We start from the raw sequence: 23,072 nt of genomic DNA, 5'->3' as shown, positions 1-23,072 counted from the left end.
CCAGCAGTGGCGCCCTCCAACAACACTCTGCCACACCCCGCACAGGCCATACGCCGGTCGGCCGCGCGCCAGCCCTCCTGCGCTGGACACCAGGGACATGATGCATCTTCCGCGAGTGTCGAAGGCTGCACGCGCCAAGCGGATGACAGGAGGTGCAACGAGAAGCTGCGCGTCTCACACGCACGGCGGCGCGCCCGCTAATTCGGCAGTCGCTCTGCTAGCACGTCGGATTGCAGAAGGAAGTGCTTACAATTACAATTCTGTTCGTGTTTTATGTTGTAAAGTTGTTAGCTTGTAACGATGTAATGTTAATAAATAAATTTATAAATCTCACAAAAAAAAAATACACGAAGCGCGTCCTTCCGGCTCATAAGTTTTGGAACTCAGGATTGCGTTCGCGCTAACGTGACGAATTGTCAATAAAAAAAAAAATGCGGCTGCTTTCGACCGAAAAGTATGATTTTGTGTGTGTTGGGATAAGAACCGAATGCGAATTCTGCCATGCGCCTACATTATATGGGCGCCAACGGCCATACCATGTTGAGTACACCGGTTCTCGTCCGATCACCGAAGTTAAGCAACATCGGGCGTGGTTAGTACTTGGATGGGTGACCACCTGGGAACACCACGTGCTGTTGGCTCCCTTTCATTTACCTTTTTTTTTTATACCGCCCTCTTTCCATACCACCGTTCTGTTGTGACAAAGATTCTTGCTTAAGCATTTTAATCTACTGTAATGACCATAAGGTGCGAAATTGCAGTAAATATCTCAGTTTGAGGGAGAATGTGCTAACCAAGTTCGCCGGGAAGTCTTTGAAAACGACAAAACAGTACGAATCGGCAGATGTGTTCTGAAATACGTCAGCGCCTGTTGTTGTGTAGCGGTGTACAATTCCTACTTCGATATGTAATTATAAATTTATTCCTTAGTCGTCTCGTCTCGTCTCGTCATCTCCTGCAGACGTTTCTTGCGCTTGCGCTGTTATATGGGCCACGACCCGAGCGGCAGCGAGCGGCAGTCGAGCAAAGTCGGGACAAGTCGGGACGGGGACAGGGACAGGAATGGTGCGAATGCACTGCAAATTACGCAAACACCTCGTCTGAGGCGAGGCGAGGCGAGGCGAGGAAGCTCACATCGCCAGCAGTGGCGCCCTCCAACAACACTCTGCCACACCCCGCACAGGCCATACGCCGGTCGGCCGCGCGCCAGCCCTCCTGCGCTGGACACCAGGGACATGATGCATCTTCCGCGAGTGTCGAAGGCTGCACGCGCCAAGCGGATGACAGGAGGTGCAACGAGAAGCTGCGCGTCTCACACGCACGGCGGCGCGCCCGCTAATTCGGCAGTCGCTCTGCTAGCACGTCGGATTGCAGAAGGAAGTGCTTACAATTACAATTCTGTTCGTGTTTTATGTTGTAAAGTTGTTAGCTTGTAACGATGTAATGTTAATAAATAAATTTATAAATCTCACAAAAAAAAAAAATACACGAAGCGCGTCCTTCCGGCTCATAAGTTTTGGAACTCAGGATTGCGTTCGCGCTAACGTGACGAATTGTCAATAAAAAAAAAAAATGCGGCTGCTTTCGACCGAAAAGTATGATTTTGTGTGTGTTGGGATAAGAACCGAATGCGAATTCTGCCATGCGCCTACATTATATGGGCGCCAACGGCCATACCATGTTGAGTACACCGGTTCTCGTCCGATCACCGAAGTTAAGCAACATCGGGCGTGGTTAGTACTTGGATGGGTGACCACCTGGGAACACCACGTGCTGTTGGCTCCCTTTCATTTACCTTTTTTTTTTATACCGCCCTCTTTCCATACCACCGTTCTGTTGTGACAAAGATTCTTGCTTAAGCATTTTAATCTACTGTAATGACCATAAGGTGCGAAATTGCAGTAAATATCTCAGTTTGAGGGAGAATGTGCTAACCAAGTTCGCCGGGAAGTCTTTGAAAACGACAAAACAGTACGAATCGGCAGATGTGTTCTGAAATACGTCAGCGCCTGTTGTTGTGTAGCGGTGTACAATTCCTACTTCGATATGTAATTATAAATTTATTCCTTAGTCGTCTCGTCTCGTCTCGTCATCTCCTGCAGACGTTTCTTGCGCTTGCGCTGTTATATGGGCCACGACCCGAGCGGCAGCGAGCGGCAGTCGAGCAAAGTCGGGACAAGTCGGGACGGGGACAGGGACAGGAATGGTGCGAATGCACTGCAAATTACGCAAACACCTCGTCTGAGGCGAGGCGAGGCGAGGCGAGGAAGCTCACATCGCCAGCAGTGGCGCCCTCCAACAACACTCTGCCACACCCCGCACAGGCCATACGCCGGTCGGCCGCGCGCCAGCCCTCCTGCGCTGGACACCAGGGACATGATGCATCTTCCGCGAGTGTCGAAGGCTGCACGCGCCAAGCGGATGACAGGAGGTGCAACGAGAAGCTGCGCGTCTCACACGCACGGCGGCGCGCCCGCTAATTCGGCAGTCGCTCTGCTAGCACGTCGGATTGCAGAAGGAAGTGCTTACAATTACAATTCTGTTCGTGTTTTATGTTGTAAAGTTGTTAGCTTGTAACGATGTAATGTTAATAAATAAATTTATAAATCTCACAAAAAAAAAAAATACACGAAGCGCGTCCTTCCGGCTCATAAGTTTTGGAACTCAGGATTGCGTTCGCGCTAACGTGACGAATTGTCAATAAAAAAAAAAAATGCGGCTGCTTTCGACCGAAAAGTATGATTTTGTGTGTGTTGGGATAAGAACCGAATGCGAATTCTGCCATGCGCCTACATTATATGGGCGCCAGCGGCCATACCATGTTGAGTACACCGGTTCTCGTCCGATCACCGAAGTTAAGCAACATCGGGCGTGGTTAGTACTTGGATGGGTGACCACCTGGGAACACCACGTGCTGTTGGCTCCCTTTCATTTACCTTTTTTTTTTATACCGCCCTCTTTCCATACCACCGTTCTGTTGTGACAAAGATTCTTGCTTAAGCATTTTAATCTACTGTAATGACCATAAGGTGCGAAATTGCAGTAAATATCTCAGTTTGAGGGAGAATGTGCTAACCAAGTTCGCCGGGAAGTCTTTGAAAACGACAAAACAGTACGAATCGGCAGATGTGTTCTGAAATACGTCAGCGCCTGTTGTTGTGTAGCGGTGTACAATTCCTACTTCGATATGTAATTATAAATTTATTCCTTAGTCGTCTCGTCTCGTCTCGTCATCTCCTGCAGACGTTTCTTGCGCTTGCGCTGTTATATGGGCCACGACCCGAGCGGCAGCGAGCGGCAGTCGAGCAAAGTCGGGACAAGTCGGGACGGGGACAGGGACAGGAATGGTGCGAATGCACTGCAAATTACGCAAACACCTCGTCTGAGGCGAGGCGAGGCGAGGCGAGGAAGCTCACATCGCCAGCAGTGGCGCCCTCCAACAACACTCTGCCACACCCCGCACAGGCCATACGCCGGTCGGCCGCGCGCCAGCCCTCCTGCGCTGGACACCAGGGACATGATGCATCTTCCGCGAGTGTCGAAGGCTGCACGCGCCAAGCGGATGACAGGAGGTGCAACGAGAAGCTGCGCGTCTCACACGCACGGCGGCGCGCCCGCTAATTCGGCAGTCGCTCTGCTAGCACGTCGGATTGCAGAAGGAAGTGCTTACAATTACAATTCTGTTCGTGTTTTATGTTGTAAAGTTGTTAGCTTGTAACGATGTAATGTTAATAAATAAATTTATAAATCTCACAAAAAAAAAAATACACGAAGCGCGTCCTTCCGGCTCATAAGTTTTGGAACTCAGGATTGCGTTCGCGCTAACGTGACGAATTGTCAATAAAAAAAAAAATGCGGCTGCTTTCGACCGAAAAGTATGATTTTGTGTGTGTTGGGATAAGAACCGAATGCGAATTCTGCCATGCGCCTACATTATATGGGCGCCAGCGGCCATACCATGTTGAGTACACCGGTTCTCGTCCGATCACCGAAGTTAAGCAACATCGGGCGTGGTTAGTACTTGGATGGGTGACCACCTGGGAACACCACGTGCTGTTGGCTCCCTTTCATTTACCTTTTTTTTTTATACCGCCCTCTTTCCATACCACCGTTCTGTTGTGACAAAGATTCTTGCTTAAGCATTTTAATCTACTGTAATGACCATAAGGTGCGAAATTGCAGTAAATATCTCAGTTTGAGGGAGAATGTGCTAACCAAGTTCGCCGGGAAGTCTTTGAAAACGACAAAACAGTACGAATCGGCAGATGTGTTCTGAAATACGTCAGCGCCTGTTGTTGTGTAGCGGTGTACAATTCCTACTTCGATATGTAATTATAAATTTATTCCTTAGTCGTCTCGTCTCGTCTCGTCATCTCCTGCAGACGTTTCTTGCGCTTGCGCTGTTATATGGGCCACGACCCGAGCGGCAGCGAGCGGCAGTCGAGCAAAGTCGGGACAAGTCGGGACGGGGACAGGGACAGGAATGGTGCGAATGCACTGCAAATTACGCAAACACCTCGTCTGAGGCGAGGCGAGGCGAGGCGAGGAAGCTCACATCGCCAGCAGTGGCGCCCTCCAACAACACTCTGCCACACCCCGCACAGGCCATACGCCGGTCGGCCGCGCGCCAGCCCTCCTGCGCTGGACACCAGGGACATGATGCATCTTCCGCGAGTGTCGAAGGCTGCACGCGCCAAGCGGATGACAGGAGGTGCAACGAGAAGCTGCGCGTCTCACACGCACGGCGGCGCGCCCGCTAATTCGGCAGTCGCTCTGCTAGCACGTCGGATTGCAGAAGGAAGTGCTTACAATTACAATTCTGTTCGTGTTTTATGTTGTAAAGTTGTTAGCTTGTAACGATGTAATGTTAATAAATAAATTTATAAATCTCACAAAAAAAAAAATACACGAAGCGCGTCCTTCCGGCTCATAAGTTTTGGAACTCAGGATTGCGTTCGCGCTAACGTGACGAATTGTCAATAAAAAAAAAAATGCGGCTGCTTTCGACCGAAAAGTATGATTTTGTGTGTGTTGGGATAAGAACCGAATGCGAATTCTGCCATGCGCCTACATTATATGGGCGCCAACGGCCATACCATGTTGAGTACACCGGTTCTCGTCCGATCACCGAAGTTAAGCAACATCGGGCGTGGTTAGTACTTGGATGGGTGACCACCTGGGAACACCACGTGCTGTTGGCTCCCTTTCATTTACCTTTTTTTTTTATACCGCCCTCTTTCCATACCACCGTTCTGTTGTGACAAAGATTCTTGCTTAAGCATTTTAATCTACTGTAATGACCATAAGGTGCGAAATTGCAGTAAATATCTCAGTTTGAGGGAGAATGTGCTAACCAAGTTCGCCGGGAAGTCTTTGAAAACGACAAAACAGTACGAATCGGCAGATGTGTTCTGAAATACGTCAGCGCCTGTTGTTGTGTAGCGGTGTACAATTCCTACTTCGATATGTAATTATAAATTTATTCCTTAGTCGTCTCGTCTCGTCTCGTCATCTCCTGCAGACGTTTCTTGCGCTTGCGCTGTTATATGGGCCACGACCCGAGCGGCAGCGAGCGGCAGTCGAGCAAAGTCGGGACAAGTCGGGACGGGGACAGGGACAGGAATGGTGCGAATGCACTGCAAATTACGCAAACACCTCGTCTGAGGCGAGGCGAGGCGAGGCGAGGAAGCTCACATCGCCAGCAGTGGCGCCCTCCAACAACACTCTGCCACACCCCGCACAGGCCATACGCCGGTCGGCCGCGCGCCAGCCCTCCTGCGCTGGACACCAGGGACATGATGCATCTTCCGCGAGTGTCGAAGGCTGCACGCGCCAAGCGGATGACAGGAGGTGCAACGAGAAGCTGCGCGTCTCACACGCACGGCGGCGCGCCCGCTAATTCGGCAGTCGCTCTGCTTGCACGTCGGATTGCAGAAGGAAGTGCTTACAATTACAATTCTGTTCGTGTTTTATGTTGTAAAGTTGTTAGCTTGTAACGATGTAATGTTAATAAATAAATTTATAAATCTCACAAAAAAAAAAATACACGAAGCGCGTCCTTCCGGCTCATAAGTTTTGGAACTCAGGATTGCGTTCGCGCTAACGTGACGAATTGTCAATAAAAAAAAAAAATGCGGCTGCTTTCGACCGAAAAGTATGATTTTGTGTGTGTTGGGATAAGAACCGAATGCGAATTCTGCCATGCGCCTACATTATATGGGCGCCAACGGCCATACCATGTTGAGTACACCGGTTCTCGTCCGATCACCGAAGTTAAGCAACATCGGGCGTGGTTAGTACTTGGATGGGTGACCACCTGGGAACACCACGTGCTGTTGGCTCCCTTTCATTTACCTTTTTTTTTTATACCGCCCTCTTTCCATACCACCGTTCTGTTGTGACAAAGATTCTTGCTTAAGCATTTTAATCTACTGTAATGACCATAAGGTGCGAAATTGCAGTAAATATCTCAGTTTGAGGGAGAATGTGCTAACCAAGTTCGCCGGGAAGTCTTTGAAAACGACAAAACAGTACGAATCGGCAGATGTGTTCTGAAATACGTCAGCGCCTGTTGTTGTGTAGCGGTGTACAATTCCTACTTCGATATGTAATTATAAATTTATTCCTTAGTCGTCTCGTCTCGTCTCGTCATCTCCTGCAGACGTTTCTTGCGCTTGCGCTGTTATATGGGCCACGACCCGAGCGGCAGCGAGCGGCAGTCGAGCAAAGTCGGGACAAGTCGGGACGGGGACAGGGACAGGAATGGTGCGAATGCACTGCAAATTACGCAAACACCTCGTCTGAGGCGAGGCGAGGCGAGGCGAGGAAGCTCACATCGCCAGCAGTGGCGCCCTCCAACAACACTCTGCCACACCCCGCACAGGCCATACGCCGGTCGGCCGCGCGCCAGCCCTCCTGCGCTGGACACCAGGGACATGATGCATCTTCCGCGAGTGTCGAAGGCTGCACGCGCCAAGCGGATGACAGGAGGTGCAACGAGAAGCTGCGCGTCTCACACGCACGGCGGCGCGCCCGCTAATTCGGCAGTCGCTCTGCTAGCACGTCGGATTGCAGAAGGAAGTGCTTACAATTACAATTCTGTTCGTGTTTTATGTTGTAAAGTTGTTAGCTTGTAACGATGTAATGTTAATAAATAAATTTATAAATCTCACAAAAAAAAAAATACACGAAGCGCGTCCTTCCGGCTCATAAGTTTTGGAACTCAGGATTGCGTTCGCGCTAACGTGACGAATTGTCAATAAAAAAAAAAATGCGGCTGCTTTCGACCGAAAAGTATGATTTTGTGTGTGTTGGGATAAGAACCGAATGCGAATTCTGCCATGCGCCTACATTATATGGGCGCCAACGGCCATACCATGTTGAGTACACCGGTTCTCGTCCGATCACCGAAGTTAAGCAACATCGGGCGTGGTTAGTACTTGGATGGGTGACCACCTGGGAACACCACGTGCTGTTGGCTCCCTTTCATTTACCTTTTTTTTTTATACCGCCCTCTTTCCATACCACCGTTCTGTTGTGACAAAGATTCTTGCTTAAGCATTTTAATCTACTGTAATGACCATAAGGTGCGAAATTGCAGTAAATATCTCAGTTTGAGGGAGAATGTGCTAACCAAGTTCGCCGGGAAGTCTTTGAAAACGACAAAACAGTACGAATCGGCAGATGTGTTCTGAAATACGTCAGCGCCTGTTGTTGTGTAGCGGTGTACAATTCCTACTTCGATATGTAATTATAAATTTATTCCTTAGTCGTCTCGTCTCGTCTCGTCATCTCCTGCAGACGTTTCTTGCGCTTGCGCTGTTATATGGGCCACGACCCGAGCGGCAGCGAGCGGCAGTCGAGCAAAGTCGGGACAAGTCGGGACGGGGACAGGGACAGGAATGGTGCGAATGCACTGCAAATTACGCAAACACCTCGTCTGAGGCGAGGCGAGGCGAGGCGAGGAAGCTCACATCGCCAGCAGTGGCGCCCTCCAACAACACTCTGCCACACCCCGCACAGGCCATACGCCGGTCGGCCGCGCGCCAGCCCTCCTGCGCTGGACACCAGGGACATGATGCATCTTCCGCGAGTGTCGAAGGCTGCACGCGCCAAGCGGATGACAGGAGGTGCAACGAGAAGCTGCGCGTCTCACACGCACGGCGGCGCGCCCGCTAATTCGGCAGTCGCTCTGCTAGCACGTCGGATTGCAGAAGGAAGTGCTTACAATTACAATTCTGTTCGTGTTTTATGTTGTAAAGTTGTTAGCTTGTAACGATGTAATGTTAATAAATAAATTTATAAATCTCACAAAAAAAAAAATACACGAAGCGCGTCCTTCCGGCTCATAAGTTTTGGAACTCAGGATTGCGTTCGCGCTAACGTGACGAATTGTCAATAAAAAAAAAAAATGCGGCTGCTTTCGACCGAAAAGTATGATTTTGTGTGTGTTGGGATAAGAACCGAATGCGAATTCTGCCATGCGCCTACATTATATGGGCGCCAACGGCCATACCATGTTGAGTACACCGGTTCTCGTCCGATCACCGAAGTTAAGCAACATCGGGCGTGGTTAGTACTTGGATGGGTGACCACCTGGGAACACCACGTGCTGTTGGCTCCCTTTCATTTACCTTTTTTTTTTATACCGCCCTCTTTCCATACCACCGTTCTGTTGTGACAAAGATTCTTGCTTAAGCATTTTAATCTACTGTAATGACCATAAGGTGCGAAATTGCAGTAAATATCTCAGTTTGAGGGAGAATGTGCTAACCAAGTTCGCCGGGAAGTCTTTGAAAACGACAAAACAGTACGAATCGGCAGATGTGTTCTGAAATACGTCAGCGCCTGTTGTTGTGTAGCGGTGTACAATTCCTACTTCGATATGTAATTATAAATTTATTCCTTAGTCGTCTCGTCTCGTCTCGTCATCTCCTGCAGACGTTTCTTGCGCTTGCGCTGTTATATGGGCCACGACCCGAGCGGCAGCGAGCGGCAGTCGAGCAAAGTCGGGACAAGTCGGGACGGGGACAGGGACAGGAATGGTGCGAATGCACTGCAAATTACGCAAACACCTCGTCTGAGGCGAGGCGAGGCGAGGCGAGGAAGCTCACATCGCCAGCAGTGGCGCCCTCCAACAACACTCTGCCACACCCCGCACAGGCCATACGCCGGTCGGCCGCGCGCCAGCCCTCCTGCGCTGGACACCAGGGACATGATGCATCTTCCGCGAGTGTCGAAGGCTGCACGCGCCAAGCGGATGACAGGAGGTGCAACGAGAAGCTGCGCGTCTCACACGCACGGCGGCGCGCCCGCTAATTCGGCAGTCGCTCTGCTAGCACGTCGGATTGCAGAAGGAAGTGCTTACAATTACAATTCTGTTCGTGTTTTATGTTGTAAAGTTGTTAGCTTGTAACGATGTAATGTTAATAAATAAATTTATAAATCTCACAAAAAAAAAATACACGAAGCGCGTCCTTCCGGCTCATAAGTTTTGGAACTCAGGATTGCGTTCGCGCTAACGTGACGAATTGTCAATAAAAAAAAAAATGCGGCTGCTTTCGACCGAAAAGTATGATTTTGTGTGTGTTGGGATAAGAACCGAATGCGAATTCTGCCATGCGCCTACATTATATGGGCGCCAACGGCCATACCATGTTGAGTACACCGGTTCTCGTCCGATCACCGAAGTTAAGCAACATCGGGCGTGGTTAGTACTTGGATGGGTGACCACCTGGGAACACCACGTGCTGTTGGCTCCCTTTCATTTACCTTTTTTTTTTATACCGCCCTCTTTCCATACCACCGTTCTGTTGTGACAAAGATTCTTGCTTAAGCATTTTAATCTACTGTAATGACCATAAGGTGCGAAATTGCAGTAAATATCTCAGTTTGAGGGAGAATGTGCTAACCAAGTTCGCCGGGAAGTCTTTGAAAACGACAAAACAGTACGAATCGGCAGATGTGTTCTGAAATACGTCAGCGCCTGTTGTTGTGTAGCGGTGTACAATTCCTACTTCGATATGTAATTATAAATTTATTCCTTAGTCGTCTCGTCTCGTCTCGTCATCTCCTGCAGACGTTTCTTGCGCTTGCGCTGTTATATGGGCCACGACCCGAGCGGCAGCGAGCGGCAGTCGAGCAAAGTCGGGACAAGTCGGGACGGGGACAGGGACAGGAATGGTGCGAATGCACTGCAAATTACGCAAACACCTCGTCTGAGGCGAGGCGAGGCGAGGCGAGGAAGCTCACATCGCCAGCAGTGGCGCCCTCCAACAACACTCTGCCACACCCCGCACAGGCCATACGCCGGTCGGCCGCGCGCCAGCCCTCCTGCGCTGGACACCAGGGACATGATGCATCTTCCGCGAGTGTCGAAGGCTGCACGCGCCAAGCGGATGACAGGAGGTGCAACGAGAAGCTGCGCGTCTCACACGCACGGCGGCGCGCCCGCTAATTCGGCAGTCGCTCTGCTAGCACGTCGGATTGCAGAAGGAAGTGCTTACAATTACAATTCTGTTCGTGTTTTATGTTGTAAAGTTGTTAGCTTGTAACGATGTAATGTTAATAAATAAATTTATAAATCTCACAAAAAAAAAAATACACGAAGCGCGTCCTTCCGGCTCATAAGTTTTGGAACTCAGGATTGCGTTCGCGCTAACGTGACGAATTGTCAATAAAAAAAAAAAATGCGGCTGCTTTCGACCGAAAAGTATGATTTTGTGTGTGTTGGGATAAGAACCGAATGCGAATTCTGCCATGCGCCTACATTATATGGGCGCCAACGGCCATACCATGTTGAGTACACCGGTTCTCGTCCGATCACCGAAGTTAAGCAACATCGGGCGTGGTTAGTACTTGGATGGGTGACCACCTGGGAACACCACGTGCTGTTGGCTCCCTTTCATTTACCTTTTTTTTTTTATACCGCCCTCTTTCCATACCACCGTTCTGTTGTGACAAAGATTCTTGCTTAAGCATTTTAATCTACTGTAATGACCATAAGGTGCGAAATTGCAGTAAATATCTCAGTTTGAGGGAGAATGTGCTAACCAAGTTCGCCGGGAAGTCTTTGAAAACGACAAAACAGTACGAATCGGCAGATGTGTTCTGAAATACGTCAGCGCCTGTTGTTGTGTAGCGGTGTACAATTCCTACTTCGATATGTAATTATAAATTTATTCCTTAGTCGTCTCGTCTCGTCTCGTCATCTCCTGCAGACGTTTCTTGCGCTTGCGCTGTTATATGGGCCACGACCCGAGCGGCAGCGAGCGGCAGTCGAGCAAAGTCGGGACAAGTCGGGACGGGGACAGGGACAGGAATGGTGCGAATGCACTGCAAATTACGCAAACACCTCGTCTGAGGCGAGGCGAGGCGAGGCGAGGAAGCTCACATCGCCAGCAGTGGCGCCCTCCAACAACACTCTGCCACACCCCGCACAGGCCATACGCCGGTCGGCCGCGCGCCAGCCCTCCTGCGCTGGACACCAGGGACATGATGCATCTTCCGCAAGTGTCGAAGGCTGCACGCGCCAAGCGGATGACAGGAGGTGCAACGAGAAGCTGCGCGTCTCACACGCACGGCGGCGCGCCCGCTAATTCGGCAGTCGCTCTGCTAGCACGTCGGATTGCAGAAGGAAGTGCTTACAATTACAATTCTGTTCGTGTTTTATGTTGTAAAGTTGTTAGCTTGTAACGATGTAATGTTAATAAATAAATTTATAAATCTCACAAAAAAAAAATACACGAAGCGCGTCCTTCCGGCTCATAAGTTTTGGAACTCAGGATTGCGTTCGCGCTAACGTGACGAATTGTCAATAAAAAAAAAAATGCGGCTGCTTTCGACCGAAAAGTATGATTTTGTGTGTGTTGGGATAAGAACCGAATGCGAATTCTGCCATGCGCCTACATTATATGGGCGCCAACGGCCATACCATGTTGAGTACACCGGTTCTCGTCCGATCACCGAAGTTAAGCAACATCGGGCGTGGTTAGTACTTGGATGGGTGACCACCTGGGAACACCACGTGCTGTTGGCTCCCTTTCATTTACCTTTTTTTTTTATACCGCCCTCTTTCCATACCACCGTTCTGTTGTGACAAAGATTCTTGCTTAAGCATTTTAATCTACTGTAATGACCATAAGGTGCGAAATTGCAGTAAATATCTCAGTTTGAGGGAGAATGTGCTAACCAAGTTCGCCGGGAAGTCTTTGAAAACGACAAAACAGTACGAATCGGCAGATGTGTTCTGAAATACGTCAGCGCCTGTTGTTGTGTAGCGGTGTACAATTCCTACTTCGATATGTAATTATAAATTTATTCCTTAGTCGTCTCGTCTCGTCTCGTCATCTCCTGCAGACGTTTCTTGCGCTTGCGCTGTTATATGGGCCACGACCCGAGCGGCAGCGAGCGGCAGTCGAGCAAAGTCGGGACAAGTCGGGACGGGGACAGGGACAGGAATGGTGCGAATGCACTGCAAATTACGCAAACACCTCGTCTGAGGCGAGGCGAGGCGAGGCGAGGAAGCTCACATCGCCAGCAGTGGCGCCCTCCAACAACACTCTGCCACACCCCGCACAGGCCATACGCCGGTCGGCCGCGCGCCAGCCCTCCTGCGCTGGACACCAGGGACATGATGCATCTTCCGCAAGTGTCGAAGGCTGCACGCGCCAAGCGGATGACAGGAGGTGCAACGAGAAGCTGCGCGTCTCACACGCACGGCGGCGCGCCCGCTAATTCGGCAGTCGCTCTGCTAGCACGTCGGATTGCAGAAGGAAGTGCTTACAATTACAATTCTGTTCGTGTTTTATGTTGTAAAGTTGTTAGCTTGTAACGATGTAATGTTAATAAATAAATTTATAAATCTCACAAAAAAAAAATACACGAAGCGCGTCCTTCCGGCTCATAAGTTTTGGAACTCAGGATTGCGTTCGCGCTAACGTGACGAATTGTCAATAAAAAAAAAAATGCGGCTGCTTTCGACCGAAAAGTATGATTTTGTGTGTGTTGGGATAAGAACCGAATGCGAATTCTGCCATGCGCCTACATTATATGGGCGCCAACGGCCATACCATGTTGAGTACACCGGTTCTCGTCCGATCACCGAAGTTAAGCAACATCGGGCGTGGTTAGTACTTGGATGGGTGACCACCTGGGAACACCACGTGCTGTTGGCTCCCTTTCATTTACCTTTTTTTTTTATACCGCCCTCTTTCCATACCACCGTTCTGTTGTGACAAAGATTCTTGCTTAAGCATTTTAATCTACTGTAATGACCATAAGGTGCGAAATTGCAGTAAATATCTCAGTTTGAGGGAGAATGTGCTAACCAAGTTCGCCGGGAAGTCTTTGAAAACGACAAAACAGTACGAATCGGCAGATGTGTTCTGAAATACGTCAGCGCCTGTTGTTGTGTAGCGGTGTACAATTCCTACTTCGATATGTAATTATAAATTTATTCCTTAGTCGTCTCGTCTCGTCTCGTCATCTCCTGCAGACGTTTCTTGCGCTTGCGCTGTTATATGGGCCACGACCCGAGCGGCAGCGAGCGGCAGTCGAGCAAAGTCGGGACAAGTCGGGACGGGGACAGGGACAGGAATGGTGCGAATGCACTGCAAATTACGCAAACACCTCGTCTGAGGCGAGGCGAGGCGAGGCGAGGAAGCTCACATCGCCAGCAGTGGCGCCCTCCAACAACACTCTGCCACACCCCGCACAGGCCATACGCCGGTCGGCCGCGCGCCAGCCCTCCTGCGCTGGACACCAGGGACATGATGCATCTTCCGCGAGTGTCGAAGGCTGCACGCGCCAAGCGGATGACAGGAGGTGCAACGAGAAGCTGCGCGTCTCACACGCACGGCGGCGCGCCCGCTAATTCGGCAGTCGCTCTGCTAGCACGTCGGATTGCAGAAGGAAGTGCTTACAATTACAATTCTGTTCGTGTTTTATGTTGTAAAGTTGTTAGCTTGTAACGATGTAATGTTAATAAATAAATTTATAAATCTCACAAAAAAAAAAATACACGAAGCGCGTCCTTCCGGCTCATAAGTTTTGGAACTCAGGATTGCGTTCGCGCTAACGTGACGAATTGTCAATAAAAAAAAAAAAAATGCGGCTGCTTTCGACCGAAAAGTATGATTTTGTGTGTGTTGGGATAAGAACCGAATGCGAATTCTGCCATGCGCCTACATTATATGGGCGCCAACGGCCATACCATGTTGAGTACACCGGTTCTCGTCCGATCACCGAAGTTAAGCAACATCGGGCGTGGTTAGTACTTGGATGGGTGACCACCTGGGAACACCACGTGCTGTTGGCTCCCTTTCATTTACCTTTTTTTTTTATACCGCCCTCTTTCCATACCACCGTTCTGTTGTGACAAAGATTCTTGCTTAAGCATTTTAATCTACTGTAATGACCATAAGGTGCGAAATTGCAGTAAATATCTCAGTTTGAGGGAGAATGTGCTAACCAAGTTCGCCGGGAAGTCTTTGAAAACGACAAAACAGTACGAATCGGCAGATGTGTTCTGAAATACGTCAGCGCCTGTTGTTGTGTAGCGGTGTACAATTCCTACTTCGATATGTAATTATAAATTTATTCCTTAGTCGTCTCGTCTCGTCTCGTCATCTCCTGCAGACGTTTCTTGCGCTTGCGCTGTTATATGGGCCACGACCCGAGCGGCAGCGAGCGGCAGTCGAGCAAAGTCGGGACAAGTCGGGACGGGGACAGGGACAGGAATGGTGCGAATGCACTGCAAATTACGCAAACACCTCGTCTGAGGCGAGGCGAGGCGAGGCGAGGAAGCTCACATCGCCAGCAGTGGCGCCCTCCAACAACACTCTGCCACACCCCGCACAGGCCATACGCCGGTCGGCCGCGCGCCAGCCCTCCTGCGCTGGACACCAGGGACATGATGCATCTTCCGCGAGTGTCGAAGGCTGCACGCGCCAAGCGGATGACAGGAGGTGCAACGAGAAGCTGCGCGTCTCACACGCACGGCGGCGCGCCCGCTAATTCGGCAGTCGCTCTGCTAGCACGTCGGATTGCAGAAGGAAGTGCTTACAATTACAATTCTGTTCGTGTTTTATGTTGTAAAGTTGTTAGCTTGTAACGATGTAATGTTAATAAATAAATTTATAAATCTCACAAAAAAAAAAATACACGAAGCGCGTCCTTCCGGCTCATAAGTTTTGGAACTCAGGATTGCGTTCGCGCTAACGTGACGAATTGTCAATAAAAAAAAAAAAATGCGGCTGCTTTCGACCGAAAAGTATGATTTTGTGTGTGTTGGGATAAGAACCGAATGCGAATTCTGCCATGCGCCTACATTATATGGGCGCCAACGGCCATACCATGTTGAGTACACCGGTTCTCGTCCGATCACCGAAGTTAAGCAACATCGGGCGTGGTTAGTACTTGGATGGGTGACCACCTGGGAACACCACGTGCTGTTGGCTCCCTTTCATTTACCTTTTTTTTTTATACCGCCCTCTTTCCATACCACCGTTCTGTTGTGACAAAGATTCTTGCTTAAGCATTTTAATCTACTGTAATGACCATAAGGTGCGAAATTGCAGTAAATATCTCAGTTTGAGGGAGAATGTGCTAACCAAGTTCGCCGGGAAGTCTTTGAAAACGACAAAACAGTACGAATCGGCAGATGTGTTCTGAAATACGTCAGCGCCTGTTGTTGTGTAGCGGTGTACAATTCCTACTTCGATATGTAATTATAAATTTATTCCTTAGTCGTCTCGTCTCGTCTCGTCATCTCCTGCAGACGTTTCTTGCGCTTGCGCTGTTATATGGGCCACGACCCGAGCGGCAGCGAGCGGCAGTCGAGCAAAGTCGGGACAAGTCGGGACGGGGACAGGGACAGGAATGGTGCGAATGCACTGCAAATTACGCAAACACCTCGTCTGAGGCGAGGCGAGGCGAGGCGAGGAAGCTCACATCGCCAGCAGTGGCGCCCTCCAACAACACTCTGCCACACCCCGCACAGGCCATACGCCGGTCGGCCGCGCGCCAGCCCTCCTGCGCTGGACACCAGGGACATGATGCATCTTCCGCAAGTGTCGAAGGCTGCACGCGCCAAGCGGATGACAGGAGGTGCAACGAGAAGCTGCGCGTCTCACACACACGGCGGCGCGCCCGCTAATTCGGCAGTCGCTCTGCTAGCACGTCGGATTGCAGAAGGAAGTGCTTACAATTACAATTCTGTTCGTGTTTTATGTTGTAAAGTTGTTAGCTTGTAACGATGTAATGTTAATAAATAAATTTATAAATCTCACAAAAAAAAAAATACACGAAGCGCGTCCTTCCGGCTCATAAGTTTTGGAACTCAGGATTGCGTTCGCGCTAACGTGACGAATTGTCAATAAAAAAAAAAATGCGGCTGCTTTCGACCGAAAAGTATGATTTTGTGTGTGTTGGGATAAGAACCGAATGCGAATTCTGCCATGCGCCTACATTATATGGGCGCCAACGGCCATACCATGTTGAGTACACCGGTTCTCGTCCGATCACCGAAGTTAAGCAACATCGGGCGTGGTTAGTACTTGGATGGGTGACCACCTGGGAACACCACGTGCTGTTGGCTCCCTTTCATTTACCTTTTTTTTTTATACCGCCCTCTTTCCATACCACCGTTCTGTTGTGACAAAGATTCTTGCTTAAGCATTTTAATCTACTGTAATGACCATAAGGTGCGAAATTGCAGTAAATATCTCAGTTTGAGGGAGAATGTGCTAACCAAGTTCGCCGGGAAGTCTTTGAAAACGACAAAACAGTACGAATCGGCAGATGTGTTCTGAAATACGTCAGCGCCTGTTGTTGTGTAGCGGTGTACAATTCCTACTTCGATATGTAATTATAAATTTATTCCTTAGTCGTCTCGTCTCGTCTCGTCATCTCCTGCAGACGTTTCTTGCGCTTGCGCTGTTATATGGGCCACGACCCGAGCGGCAGCGAGCGGCAGTCGAGCAAAGTCGGGACAAGTCGGGACGGGGACAGGGACAGGAATGGTGCGAATGCACTGCAAATTACGCAAACACCTCGTCTGAGGCGAGGCGAGGCGAGGCGAGGAAGCTCACATCGCCAGCAGTGGCGCCCTCCAACAACACTCTGCCACACCCCGCACAGGCCATACGCCGGTCGGCCGCGCGCCAGCCCTCCTGCGCTGGACACCAGGGACATGATGCATCTTCCGCGAGTGTCGAAGGCTGCACGCGCCAAGCGGATGACAGGAGGTGCAACGAGAAGCTGCGCGTCTCACACGCACGGCGGCGCGCCCGCTAATTCGGCAGTCGCTCTGCTAGCACGTCGGATTGCAGAAGGAAGTGCTTACAATTACAATTCTGTTCGTGTTTTATGTTGTAAAGTTGTTAGCTTGTAACGATGTAATGTTAATAAATAAATTTATAAATCTCACAAAAAAAAAAATACACGAAGCGCGTCCTTCCGGCTCATAAGTTTTGGAACTCAGGATTGCGTTCGCGCTAACGTGACGAATTGTCAATAAAAAAAAAAAAATGCGGCTGCTTTCGACCGAAAAGTATGATTTTGTGTGTGTTGGGATAAGAACCGAATGCGAATTCTGCCATGCGCCTACATTATATGGGCGCCAACGGCCATACCATGTTGAGTACACCGGTTCTCGTCCGATCACCGAAGTTAAGCAACATCGGGCGTGGTTAGTACTTGGATGGGTGACCACCTGGGAACACCACGTGCTGTTGGCTCCCTTTCATTTACCTTTTTTTTTTATACCGCCCTCTTTCCATACCACCGTTCTGTTGTGACAAAGATTCTTGCTTAAGCATTTTAATCTACTGTAATGACCATAAGGTGCGAAATTGCAGTAAATATCTCAGTTTGAGGGAGAATGTGCTAACCAAGTTCGCCGGGAAGTCTTTGAAAACGACAAAACAGTACGAATCGGCAGATGTGTTCTGAAATACGTCAGCGCCTGTTGTTGTGTAGCGGTGTACAATTCCTACTTCGATATGTAATTATAAATTTATTCCTTAGTCGTCTCGTCTCGTCTCGTCATCTCCTGCAGACGTTTCTTGCGCTTGCGCTGTTATATGGGCCACGACCCGAGCGGCAGCGAGCGGCAGTCGAGCAAAGTCGGGACAAGTCGGGACGGGGACAGGGACAGGAATGGTGCGAATGCACTGCAAATTACGCAAACACCTCGTCTGAGGCGAGGCGAGGCGAGGCGAGGAAGCTCACATCGCCAGCAGTGGCGCCCTCCAACAACACTCTGCCACACCCCGCACAGGCCATACGCCGGTCGGCCGCGCGCCAGCCCTCCTGCGCTGGACACCAGGGACATGATGCATCTTCCGCAAGTGTCGAAGGCTGCACGCGCCAAGCGGATGACAGGAGGTGCAACGAGAAGCTGCGCGTCTCACACGCACGGCGGCGCGCCCGCTAATTCGGCAGTCGCTCTGCTAGCACGTCGGATTGCAGAAGGAAGTGCTTACAATTACAATTCTGTTCGTGTTTTATGTTGTAAAGTTGTTAGCTTGTAACGATGTAATGTTAATAAATAAATTTATAAATCTCACAAAAAAAAAAATACACGAAGCGCGTCCTTCCGGCTCATAAGTTTTGGAACTCAGGATTGCGTTCGCGCTAACGTGACGAATTGTCAATAAAAAAAAAAATGCGGCTGCTTTCGACCGAAAAGTATGATTTTGTGTGTGTTGGGATAAGAACCGAATGCGAATTCTGCCATGCGCCTACATTATATGGGCGCCAACGGCCATACCATGTTGAGTACACCGGTTCTCGTCCGATCACCGAAGTTAAGCAACATCGGGCGTGGTTAGTACTTGGATGGGTGACCACCTGGGAACACCACGTGCTGTTGGCTCCCTTTCATTTACCTTTTTTTTTTATACCGCCCTCTTTCCATACCACCGTTCTGTTGTGACAAAGATTCTTGCTTAAGCATTTTAATCTACTGTAATGACCATAAGGTGCGAAATTGCAGTAAATATCTCAGTTTGAGGGAGAATGTGCTAACCAAGTTCGCCGGGAAGTCTTTGAAAACGACAAAACAGTACGAATCGGCAGATGTGTTCTGAAATACGTCAGCGCCTGTTGTTGTGTAGCGGTGTACAATTCCTACTTCGATATGTAATTATAAATTTATTCCTTAGTCGTCTCGTCTCGTCTCGTCATCTCCTGCAGACGTTTCTTGCGCTTGCGCTGTTATATGGGCCACGACCCGAGCGGCAGCGAGCGGCAGTCGAGCAAAGTCGGGACAAGTCGGGACGGGGACAGGGACAGGAATGGTGCGAATGCACTGCAAATTACGCAAACACCTCGTCTGAGGCGAGGCGAGGCGAGGCGAGGAAGCTCACATCGCCAGCAGTGGCGCCCTCCAACAACACTCTGCCACACCCCGCACAGGCCATACGCCGGTCGGCCGCGCGCCAGCCCTCCTGCGCTGGACACCAGGGACATGATGCATCTTCCGCGAGTGTCGAAGGCTGCACGCGCCAAGCGGATGACAGGAGGTGCAACGAGAAGCTGCGCGTCTCACACGCACGGCGGCGCGCCCGCTAATTCGGCAGTCGCTCTGCTAGCACGTCGGATTGCAGAAGGAAGTGCTTACAATTACAATTCTGTTCGTGTTTTATGTTGTAAAGTTGTTAGCTTGTAACGATGTAATGTTAATAAATAAATTTATAAATCTCACAAAAAAAAAAATACACGAAGCGCGTCCTTCCGGCTCATAAGTTTTGGAACTCAGGATTGCGTTCGCGCTAACGTGACGAATTGTCAATAAAAAAAAAAAAATGCGGCTGCTTTCGACCGAAAAGTATGATTTTGTGTGTGTTGGGATAAGAACCGAATGCGAATTCTGCCATGCGCCTACATTATATGGGCGCCAACGGCCATACCATGTTGAGTACACCGGTTCTCGTCCGATCACCGAAGTTAAGCAACATCGGGCGTGGTTAGTACTTGGATGGGTGACCACCTGGGAACACCACGTGCTGTTGGCTCCCTTTCATTTACCTTTTTTTTTTATACCGCCCTCTTTCCATACCACCGTTCTGTTGTGACAAAGATTCTTGCTTAAGCATTTTAATCTACTGTAATGACCATAAGGTGCGAAATTGCAGTAAATATCTCAGTTTGAGGGAGAATGTGCTAACCAAGTTCGCCGGGAAGTCTTTGAAAACGACAAAACAGTACGAATCGGCAGATGTGTTCTGAAATACGTCAGCGCCTGTTGTTGTGTAGCGGTGTACAATTCCTACTTCGATATGTAATTATAAATTTATTCCTTAGTCGTCTCGTCTCGTCTCGTCATCTCCTGCAGACGTTTCTTGCGCTTGCGCTGTTATATGGGCCACGACCCGAGCGGCAGCGAGCGGCAGTCGAGCAAAGTCGGGACAAGTCGGGACGGGGACAGGGACAGGAATGGTGCGAATGCACTGCAAATTACGCAAACACCTCGTCTGAGGCGAGGCGAGGCGAGGCGAGGAAGCTCACATCGCCAGCAGTGGCGCCCTCCAACAACACTCTGCCACACCCCGCACAGGCCATACGCCGGTCGGCCGCGCGCCAGCCCTCCTGCGCTGGACACCAGGGACATGATGCATCTTCCGCGAGTGTCGAAGGCTGCACGCGCCAAGCGGATGACAGGAGGTGCAACGAGAAGCTGCGCGTCTCACACGCACGGCGGCGCGCCCGCTAATTCGGCAGTCGCTCTGCTAGCACGTCGGATTGCAGAAGGAAGTGCTTACAATTACAATTCTGTTCGTGTTTTATGTTGTAAAGTTGTTAGCTTGTAACGATGTAATGTTAATAAATAAATTTATAAATCTCACAAAAAAAAAAATACACGAAGCGCGTCCTTCCGGCTCATAAGTTTTGGAACTCAGGATTGCGTTCGCGCTAACGTGACGAATTGTCAATAAAAAAAAAAAAATGCGGCTGCTTTCGACCGAAAAGTATGATTTTGTGTGTGTTGGGATAAGAACCGAATGCGAATTCTGCCATGCGCCTACATTATATGGGCGCCAACGGCCATACCATGTTGAGTACACCGGTTCTCGTCCGATCACCGAAGTTAAGCAACATCGGGCGTGGTTAGTACTTGGATGGGTGACCACCTGGGAACACCACGTGCTGTTGGCTCCCTTTCATTTACCTTTTTTTTTTATACCGCCCTCTTTCCATACCACCGTTCTGTTGTGACAAAGATTCTTGCTTAAGCATTTTAATCTACTGTAATGACCATAAGGTGCGAAATTGCAGTAAATATCTCAGTTTGAGGGAGAATGTGCTAACCAAGTTCGCCGGGAAGTCTTTGAAAACGACAAAACAGTACGAATCGGCAGATGTGTTCTGAAATACGTCAGCGCCTGTTGTTGTGTAGCGGTGTACAATTCCTACTTCGATATGTAATTATAAATTTATTCCTTAGTCGTCTCGTCTCGTCTCGTCATCTCCTGCAGACGTTTCTTGCGCTTGCGCTGTTATATGGGCCACGACCCGAGCGGCAGCGAGCGGCAGTCGAGCAAAGTCGGGACAAGTCGGGACGGGGACAGGGACAGGAATGGTGCGAATGCACTGCAAATTACGCAAACACCTCGTCTGAGGCGAGGCGAGGCGAGGCGAGGAAGCTCACATCGCCAGCAGTGGCGCCCTCCAACAACACTCTGCCACACCCCGCACAGGCCATACGCCGGTCGGCCGCGCGCCAGCCCTCCTGCGCTGGACACCAGGGACATGATGCATCTTCCGCAAGTGTCGAAGGCTGCACGCGCCAAGCGGATGACAGGAGGTGCAACGAGAAGCTGCGCGTCTCACACGCACGGCGGCGCGCCCGCTAATTCGGCAGTCGCTCTGCTAGCACGTCGGATTGCAGAAGGAAGTGCTTACAATTACAATTCTGTTCGTGTTTTATGTTGTAAAGTTGTTAGCTTGTAACGATGTAATGTTAATAAATAAATTTATAAATCTCACAAAAAAAAAAATACACGAAGCGCGTCCTTCCGGCTCATAAGTTTTGGAACTCAGGATTGCGTTCGCGCTAACGTGACGAATTGTCAATAAAAAAAAAAATGCGGCTGCTTTCGACCGAAAAGTATGATTTTGTGTGTGTTGGGATAAGAACCGAATGCGAATTCTGCCATGCGCCTACATTATATGGGCGCCAACGGCCATACCATGTTGAGTACACCGGTTCTCGTCCGATCACCGAAGTTAAGCAACATCGGGCGTGGTTAGTACTTGGATGGGTGACCACCTGGGAACACCACGTGCTGTTGGCTCCCTTTCATTTACCTTTTTTTTTTATACCGCCCTCTTTCCATACCACCGTTCTGTTGTGACAAAGATTCTTGCTTAAGCATTTTAATCTACTGTAATGACCATAAGGTGCGAAATTGCAGTAAATATCTCAGTTTGAGGGAGAATGTGCTAACCAAGTTCGCCGGGAAGTCTTTGAAAACGACAAAACAGTACGAATCGGCAGATGTGTTCTGAAATACGTCAGCGCCTGTTGTTGTGTAGCGGTGTACAATTCCTACTTCGATATGTAATTATAAATTTATTCCTTAGTCGTCTCGTCTCGTCTCGTCATCTCCTGCAGACGTTTCTTGCGCTTGCGCTGTTATATGGGCCACGACCCGAGCGGCAGCGAGCGGCAGTCGAGCAAAGTCGGACAAGTCGGGACGGGGACAGGGACAGGAATGGTGCGAATGCACTGCAAATTACGCAAACACCTCGTCTGAGGCGAGGCGAGGCGAGGCGAGGAAGCTCACATCGCCAGCAGTGGCGCCCTCCAACAACACTCTGCCACACCCCGCACAGGCCATACGCCGGTCGGCCGCGCGCCAGCCCTCCTGCGCTGGACACCAGGGACATGATGCATCTTCCGCGAGTGTCGAAGGCTGCACGCGCCAAGCGGATGACAGGAGGTGCAACGAGAAGCTGCGCGTCTCACACGCACGGCGGCGCGCCCGCTAATTCGGCAGTCGCTCTGCTAGCACGTCGGATTGCAGAAGGAAGTGCTTACAATTACAATTCTGTTCGTGTTTTATGTT

The 23,072-nt window shown here is 50.0% G+C and overlaps 20 non-coding genes across 20 annotated transcripts; all 20 read left to right on the top strand.

Moving 5' to 3' along the window:
* Nucleotides 1-522: 522 nt before the first annotated feature.
* Nucleotides 523-641, top strand: LOC126442928 (5S ribosomal RNA). Its single transcript, XR_007581751.1, has one exon. It is a non-coding gene; the product is annotated as a 5S ribosomal RNA (ribosomal RNA).
* A 1,022-nt stretch (nt 642-1,663) lies between these two features.
* LOC126442927 (5S ribosomal RNA) lies at nt 1,664-1,782 on the top strand. Its single transcript, XR_007581750.1, has one exon. It is a non-coding gene; the product is annotated as a 5S ribosomal RNA (ribosomal RNA).
* Nucleotides 1,783-2,804: 1,022 nt separating this feature from the next.
* LOC126442898 (5S ribosomal RNA) lies at nt 2,805-2,923 on the top strand. Its single transcript, XR_007581724.1, has one exon. It is a non-coding gene; the product is annotated as a 5S ribosomal RNA (ribosomal RNA).
* A 1,020-nt stretch (nt 2,924-3,943) lies between these two features.
* Nucleotides 3,944-4,062, top strand: LOC126442897 (5S ribosomal RNA). The gene has a single exon (XR_007581723.1). It is a non-coding gene; the product is annotated as a 5S ribosomal RNA (ribosomal RNA).
* Nucleotides 4,063-5,082: 1,020 nt separating this feature from the next.
* Nucleotides 5,083-5,201, top strand: LOC126442926 (5S ribosomal RNA). The gene has a single exon (XR_007581749.1). It is a non-coding gene; the product is annotated as a 5S ribosomal RNA (ribosomal RNA).
* Nucleotides 5,202-6,222: 1,021 nt separating this feature from the next.
* LOC126442925 (5S ribosomal RNA) lies at nt 6,223-6,341 on the top strand. The gene has a single exon (XR_007581748.1). It is a non-coding gene; the product is annotated as a 5S ribosomal RNA (ribosomal RNA).
* A 1,020-nt stretch (nt 6,342-7,361) lies between these two features.
* On the top strand, nt 7,362-7,480 carry LOC126442924 (5S ribosomal RNA). Its single transcript, XR_007581747.1, has one exon. It is a non-coding gene; the product is annotated as a 5S ribosomal RNA (ribosomal RNA).
* A 1,021-nt stretch (nt 7,481-8,501) lies between these two features.
* LOC126442923 (5S ribosomal RNA) lies at nt 8,502-8,620 on the top strand. The gene has a single exon (XR_007581746.1). It is a non-coding gene; the product is annotated as a 5S ribosomal RNA (ribosomal RNA).
* Nucleotides 8,621-9,639: 1,019 nt separating this feature from the next.
* LOC126442920 (5S ribosomal RNA) lies at nt 9,640-9,758 on the top strand. Its single transcript, XR_007581744.1, has one exon. It is a non-coding gene; the product is annotated as a 5S ribosomal RNA (ribosomal RNA).
* Nucleotides 9,759-10,779: 1,021 nt separating this feature from the next.
* LOC126442919 (5S ribosomal RNA) lies at nt 10,780-10,898 on the top strand. Its single transcript, XR_007581743.1, has one exon. It is a non-coding gene; the product is annotated as a 5S ribosomal RNA (ribosomal RNA).
* A 1,020-nt stretch (nt 10,899-11,918) lies between these two features.
* On the top strand, nt 11,919-12,037 carry LOC126442918 (5S ribosomal RNA). Its single transcript, XR_007581742.1, has one exon. It is a non-coding gene; the product is annotated as a 5S ribosomal RNA (ribosomal RNA).
* Nucleotides 12,038-13,056: 1,019 nt separating this feature from the next.
* On the top strand, nt 13,057-13,175 carry LOC126442917 (5S ribosomal RNA). The gene has a single exon (XR_007581741.1). It is a non-coding gene; the product is annotated as a 5S ribosomal RNA (ribosomal RNA).
* A 1,023-nt stretch (nt 13,176-14,198) lies between these two features.
* LOC126442916 (5S ribosomal RNA) lies at nt 14,199-14,317 on the top strand. The gene has a single exon (XR_007581740.1). It is a non-coding gene; the product is annotated as a 5S ribosomal RNA (ribosomal RNA).
* Nucleotides 14,318-15,339: 1,022 nt separating this feature from the next.
* On the top strand, nt 15,340-15,458 carry LOC126442915 (5S ribosomal RNA). The gene has a single exon (XR_007581739.1). It is a non-coding gene; the product is annotated as a 5S ribosomal RNA (ribosomal RNA).
* Nucleotides 15,459-16,478: 1,020 nt separating this feature from the next.
* On the top strand, nt 16,479-16,597 carry LOC126442914 (5S ribosomal RNA). Its single transcript, XR_007581738.1, has one exon. It is a non-coding gene; the product is annotated as a 5S ribosomal RNA (ribosomal RNA).
* A 1,022-nt stretch (nt 16,598-17,619) lies between these two features.
* LOC126442913 (5S ribosomal RNA) lies at nt 17,620-17,738 on the top strand. Its single transcript, XR_007581737.1, has one exon. It is a non-coding gene; the product is annotated as a 5S ribosomal RNA (ribosomal RNA).
* A 1,020-nt stretch (nt 17,739-18,758) lies between these two features.
* LOC126442912 (5S ribosomal RNA) lies at nt 18,759-18,877 on the top strand. Its single transcript, XR_007581736.1, has one exon. It is a non-coding gene; the product is annotated as a 5S ribosomal RNA (ribosomal RNA).
* Nucleotides 18,878-19,899: 1,022 nt separating this feature from the next.
* LOC126442911 (5S ribosomal RNA) lies at nt 19,900-20,018 on the top strand. The gene has a single exon (XR_007581735.1). It is a non-coding gene; the product is annotated as a 5S ribosomal RNA (ribosomal RNA).
* Nucleotides 20,019-21,040: 1,022 nt separating this feature from the next.
* LOC126442908 (5S ribosomal RNA) lies at nt 21,041-21,159 on the top strand. The gene has a single exon (XR_007581733.1). It is a non-coding gene; the product is annotated as a 5S ribosomal RNA (ribosomal RNA).
* Nucleotides 21,160-22,179: 1,020 nt separating this feature from the next.
* Nucleotides 22,180-22,298, top strand: LOC126442907 (5S ribosomal RNA). Its single transcript, XR_007581732.1, has one exon. It is a non-coding gene; the product is annotated as a 5S ribosomal RNA (ribosomal RNA).
* Nucleotides 22,299-23,072: the final 774 nt, after the last annotated feature.

This window comes from Schistocerca serialis, unplaced genomic scaffold, assembly GCF_023864345.2.
Source record: "Schistocerca serialis cubense isolate TAMUIC-IGC-003099 unplaced genomic scaffold, iqSchSeri2.2 HiC_scaffold_1413, whole genome shotgun sequence".
NCBI classification, from domain to species: Eukaryota; Metazoa; Arthropoda; class Insecta; order Orthoptera; family Acrididae; genus Schistocerca; species Schistocerca serialis.
Note: the sequence above shows the minus strand (reverse complement) of the source record. Positions and strands in the feature narration are given on the sequence as shown.